Source organism: Arvicola amphibius, chromosome 1 (assembly GCF_903992535.2).
Source record: "Arvicola amphibius chromosome 1, mArvAmp1.2, whole genome shotgun sequence".
NCBI classification, from domain to species: domain Eukaryota; kingdom Metazoa; phylum Chordata; class Mammalia; order Rodentia; family Cricetidae; genus Arvicola; species Arvicola amphibius.
Window position 1 is genome coordinate 99882494 of NC_052047.1, and position 6406 is coordinate 99888899.

Genomic DNA, 6406 nt, shown 5'->3' on the forward strand with positions numbered 1-6406 from the left:
TCTCTCTCAATGGTTGTTGTAGACGCCCGTCAGCAAAGGCGACGGCTTGTGGTGGTGACCTCGGAATTCCGGGGCTCGGTTTAGGGTTCGCTCCCGTCTGCGCCTTGCGGGGAACGGCCGAGAGTAGGAGGGGAGAGAGAGAGAGAGAGAGAGAGAGAGAGAGGGAGGGAGGGAGGGAGGGGGAGAGGGAGAGAGAGAGAGGGAGAGAGAGAGAGAGAGAGAGAGAGAGAGAGAGAGAGAGAGAGAGAGAGAGAGAGAGAGAGAGAGAGAGGACGGGATCAAAGGTCAAGCTCGCCTGGACAAATGGAGCCGGCGGGGCTTCAGGGCAGCTGCCTCCGTTCTTCAGAGCTGCGGTAATGAGGTGGCTCTGTGGGTGCAGGCGCTTGCCGTCAAGTCTGACAACCCGAGTTCGATCCCCGGTGAGACCCTCCTTCCGCAGGTTGTCTATGAATGCCTAACGCACTCCGCGGAACACACAGGCACACAACAAAATTTGTTTTAAGTAAAATAACAGCTGTCAAAAATGTAGCTTGGGGGGCTGGAGAGATGGCTCAGAGGTTAAGAGCATTGCCTGCTCTTCCAAAGGTCCTGAGTTCAATTCCCAGCAACTACATGGTGGCTCACAACCATCTCTAATGGGGTCTGGTGCCCTCTTCTGGCGTGCAGGCATACACACAGACAGAATATTGTATACATAATAAATAAATAAATAAACATTAAAAAAAATGTAGCTTGGTAAGATTGGCGTCGCTGCTGGCCTCAGCTTTCCTGCAGGGTTCTGTTTGGAGATGTCGTCTCCAGTGTTTTAAATGTGCTTGCTCTCATGTGTATGCCTGTTTGGGCTGCATGAATGAAAATAAGGGTTGGGGTATAATTGACGGGCGAGCGCTCACCCGGTTCGACTCCCCGCCACACGCAAGACTTCACACACTTTACGATCTCCGTAGAGGCCACTAGGGGGCGGGCTGGGACAAGTCACAGAGGCCCGGGGTGCGCGAGGTAGCTGAGCAGGTAAAAGGACTCGTCGCTAAACTTGACATGAGTTTAGCCAGCAGGATGCGGTGGCTGAAGGAAGAACTGACTGCAGGCACATAAACAAATTAAAGAAGAAAAAAAAATCAGAGAAACAGATAATCAAGCCAGTTGAAGGAAACACAGGCTAGAAGAGATGAGAAGCCTGGAGGCGGGGCAGGGTTCTGGAGGGTGGCTCGGAGGGTAAAATCTCTGCCTGCTCTACCAGAGCACCCAGCTTCAATTCCCAGCACCCACATGGCAGCCCACAACTGTAACTGCATTCCTGGTGGATTCAGCGCCTTACTCTGGCCTCCAGAGGCTCCAACTATGTACACGTGGTGTACGTACATTCAAGCAAAAGTCATACACATGCAAAAAAAAAAATAACAATAACAAAAAAAAAAATCAGGCAGTGTGTGTGTGTGGGGGGGAATCAGCCTCTCTCTCTCTCCCCACTCCCTCCTTCCCCCTCGAAGCTGGGATCACAGGCATGTACCAAGTCTGGCAGCTGCCGGTTATACTTTCGAGTCTTTTAATTTGGAAATTTGGGAACTCACTACCTCTTTAGTAATGAGAACCAGCAGGTTCCAGAGCAGAGAAGCGTGGGGGGGGGGGTTCACTAGGGGAAGGCCGACACTGGACGTTAAGAATGCAGATTAATGTCTGGGGCTGGGGTCGTGGGTAGAGTGCCCGCCTAGCAGGACTGGAGCCCCAGGTCTCGACGCAGCACACAGAAGTCAGATGTGCTGTCACCCCGCTAAGGAGATTGAGGCAGGGGGAAATCAGATTTTCAAGGTCATCCTCCACTACACAGTCCCAGGCCCGCCTGGGCTACAGATTGAGACTCTATCTCCAAAGGGGAAAAATAAAGCAAAACAAAAATAAAAATACAAAACTGTTCCAGGCAGGCGGATCTCTGAGTTCCAGGACAGCCAGGGCTATGCAGAGAAACCCTGTCTCAAACAAAGAAAAAGGAAAAAAGAAAATCTCAATAAAATATTGTATTAAAAATTAAAGTCCAGTGTCATGGGGCACACTTAAGAGCCACCGTGTGGGTACTGGAAATGAAACACAGGACTTGTGGAAGAGCAGCCAGGGCTCTTAACTGTGGAGCTGTCCCTCCAGCCATGAGACACACTTTCAATTTCAGCACTAGTAAGGCAGAGGCAGGTGGGTCTCTAAATTTGGGGTAACTCAAAACTGCCTGTAACTCCAGGTTGAAATTGGGGTGGATCTGAGTCTGTCTCCAGGCCTCCTTCCAGCCACTCACTTAACAAGCTCTCTCAAGATACATACACGCAAATAATATTTTTTTCAAAAAACAACAAAAATTAAGTACATAAAAACAAAGGTTTTGTGGGGTTGGAAAGATAGCTCAGTGCGGTGGCTGCTCTTCCAGAAGAGCCGGGTTTGGTTCCCAGCACGCAATGGCAGCTCACAGCTATGTGACTCCAGTCCCAGGGGTGCACGCAGCAGGTCAGACACTCTGAAAAGAAAAAAAAAATAGCTGCATGGTAGTTCATGCATTTTCTTTTCCATGACATTGTTTCTCTGTAGCTTTGGAGCCTGTCCTGGAACTAGCTCTGTAGACCAGGCTGGCCTCGAACTCACAGAGATCCGCCTGCCTCTGTCTCACGAGTGCTGGGATTAAAGCGTGAGCCACCACTGCCCATAGTTCATGCCTTGGAAGGCAGAGTTCGAGTCCAGCCTGGTCTACAGAGTGAGTTCCAGACAGCCAAGGCCACACAGGGAAACCCTATCGAAAGAAAGAAAGAAAGAAAGAAAGAAAGAAAGAAAGAAAGAAAGAGGAGAGAGAGAGAGAGAGAAAAGAAACAAAAAATGGAATCTCAAAAACAAAACAACAACAAAAATGACATAAAAGGTTCAGGGTTCAGGATATGACTCAGAGGTAGGTAGATTCCCTGGCACTCCTGGGTTTTATCTCTAGTATCTCGACGTGGATAAATTAAATAGGTGTGGTGGCAGCAGGACCAGCTCATGATCATCCTCCACTACATTGAGAGGTAGCCTGGGCTATGTGGGATCCTTCCATGCCATACCCCAGGCTTCCCACTGTCACCCTGACTCTTCATGTGCCTCACTGAAGCTCAACTTCAGGCTTTCTGACCTTGGCAACAGCTTAAATAATGGATGAGTGGTTGTCAGTCAATAACTCAGTAACTAGGCAAGTGAATGGGGAAATGTTGAAAAGCAAGCTAATACCCTTGGTTCCTTTTGTTACGCAGCCATAGCTGGCTAATACAAATCAAATGACATCCTCCTAGCTTAGGACCCTGGGTTCTGTTCATGCCTTGCACATCAGTGGACCCATTTGAGGAATGGGCAGGGAGATCCGTTCACTCCCTTGCTTGAGATCACCACCTCGAGGCCCCTAACTTGAGTGGTAGGGTGGAAATTTGAATAGGAGATTCAGGGTCACACCTGGGCACCACTGGATGCTGAGTTTCACACACATCCCCCTCAAGTGTGGGAAGCTGAAGCATCATAGGAGAAACCTGGATTGGCCCATGAGAGGGAGTCCACAGCCAGCCTCCTGACTCAGCTGTCTGGTGTGTGGGGGGGTCTCAGTCAGCTGATATGAGTCTCTGTCTTGGTTTAGTCTCATCTCTAAGAGCAGGACTTTCTCCCCAAAGCCCCCCAGCATGACCCCTGTGTGCCCTTCAAAAGCCTTCCCTGACCTTCATAGCTGGTTTCTATTTGCTTCTTTTGAGACAGAGTCCTCTGGTAGCCTGGGCTGGTCTTGAACTTGTGATGTAGCTAAGGATGACCCTGAATTCTGCCTCCAGTGCCTACAGACACATGTAGTCCTTTTTTTTTTTTCCTCTGTAGCTTTGGTTCCTGTCCTGGAACTCACTCTTGTAGACCAGGCTGGCCTCGAACTCACTAAGATCCGCCTGCCTCTGTCTCCCAAGCGCTGGGATTAAAGGCATGCGCAACCACCGCCCAGCTCCTCCTTTCCTTTTTTAGACCTACCTACGTGGCCCAGGCTGACCTCAAATTTTCCTGACTTCTTCCTTAAAAACAAACAAACAAACAAAGGCCACGGTACTCTGTGCACCCAGGTCTTCCCCACATCTGCTGGCCGGAATGGCAGTGCCGAGCCACACGGCCCTGGCCCATATTTCTCACACGCGTGTCAGCAAATGTCACACAAGCATGAGGACGTGAGTTTGACCCCCAGAAGCAGCATGAAAAGGCAGCGTAGGGGACATGATGACAGCTGAGTGCCTCTCATCCTAGTCCTGTGAGGCAGAGGCAGGTGGATCTCTGCAGATTCAAGGCATCCTGCTTCACACAGGGAGTCCCAGACTAGCAAGGGCCACACAGTGAGACCCTGTGGTGAGGGGTGGGGGCTGGAGAGATAACCGACCTTCCTGGGCACCAGGCCTGCCCGAGGAGCACAGAGACACAGAAGACACAGCACTCAAACACACCACTGAAACAAACAACTCCAACAGGAGCACGGCCCTGATAAAGCCAGTGGACGGGGATCTGGAAGGGCAGGAGGCCACCAGCTGAGTCTGGACATGAACTCCAGCGCTAGCTGGTCCTTCCTTGCAGCCTGCGCAAAGGATCCGCTGTATATAGTGCTGCTGAACTCCTAACCCAGGGCACAGGGAGGAGCACATTTACACAGGACACCAGACTCAGGGCGACTGGCTCACTGTTGTGCTTACCTGAATCAGGCTAGTGATTACAGACCAGGCCCTTTCCTCCAGCCATCCACGGCATGTCCTGAATAACGATATTTTATCTGTTCATTTTATTTGGTTTTTCTTGTTTTGTTTTTGTTTTTTTCGAGACAGGTGGAACTCACTCTGTAGACCAGGCTGGTCTCGAACTCAGAGATCCGCCCGCCTCTGCCTCCTGAGTGTGGCGTATGCCACCACTGTCCAGGCTCAGTTTACCTACTTTTTACTATAAAGTCGTCTCTATAAGGCTGGATAAATGGACCTAGGTTCCATCCCCAGCACCAAAACTACCACAATGTCTTCCTTATATAGAAACACAACACCCGCGTGCTCATATAAAAGTCCTCTGAGAGCTACCTCGTCTCAAGGACGGTCATTGCAGCACAGACAGGCTGTGAACCTTACCTGGGCCACACAGCATTGTGAGGAAGAGGTAAGATTCAAACCCTGAAGTGACAGCTCGTGCTCTCGGCTCTGACCGCCATCCTTTCTGTATATGACCAGTTCCAACCCCAACCCTCAGATCTGCTGGAATTACAGACTCTGTACCCCAAGCCTTGTGGGGTACGCCTGAGCTGGTGATGGCTGGAATCCACACCCTTCTCCTAATGCCCCTCTGGTCCCACCAGGATGGGGAATGAGTCACCCTGTCCTGGAATCTCCCTTGGGCAGGGTGGTGACTCCTGGGTGAAGGTCCAGGAATCCCCAGAACAGGTGAAATCATTGATCTAGGCTGGCATGGTGGCGCTGGTTAGCACCAGGGAGTGGGCTGGGGCTTCATCACCCCCAGAGGCCCTAGGCTAGTGTCAAGGTGTCGAGTAGTCTCTGTCCGGTTCTCTACTGAGGGTCCCAGCACGGGGCTTGGGGGCTGGCCTCAGAGCACCCACTGAACATGCCTGGGAAAAAGAAAAGCAAACTAGAACTCACCCCCACTCTGTTTGCACCCCGTCTTCTGTGCTTTGGACACTTGAATTCTGACCCTGGCCAGCCTTCCTCCTGGCTATCCTTAACTGCTCCCCCATGCTCTGTGCCCTCTGTGGTCGCCGGCCACTCGGGAGTATGAGGCCCTCAGTCCAGTCATGGCTTGGTACTGTGCTGCCAGCTCGACATGGGGTGAGGGGAACCCTGAGTGGCATCCTCTCCCCCCAGTGTGTTACCCACAGCTCCTATGGGTGCTGATGGAGAGAGTCTGAACTCGGGCTTCTTTCTCTTTTCTAGGTTTGGTCTGTCAATAGCTGAGCCTTTTTTTGTGTGTGTTGGCATGTGTGTATGTGTATATATGTGTGTGTATGAGTGCCTATGTGTGTATGTATGCATGTTGGCATGTGTGTATACATGTGTATATGTGGGTTGGCATGCGGGTATGTGTGTGCACATGTGCCCCCAGGCTCTCAGCCCCTCACTGGGGGGACTACAAGCATCAACTCCACCTGTAAGCTACATCCCAGAGCCTGCTTTTTACTTAATTTTTTTTGGGTATGAGTATTTTGTCTACATGTCTGTCTTACACCATGTGCACACAGTGGCGGAGGTAACCAGAAGAGGGCTTCGGATCCCCTGGGACTGAAGTTACAGATGGTTGAGTTGGCATCTGGGTGCTGGAACTGAACCTCGGTCCTCTGCAAGAGCAGCCATCCCCCCCACCTTTTTTTTAAAAACCAGATCTCATTAAATTGCTT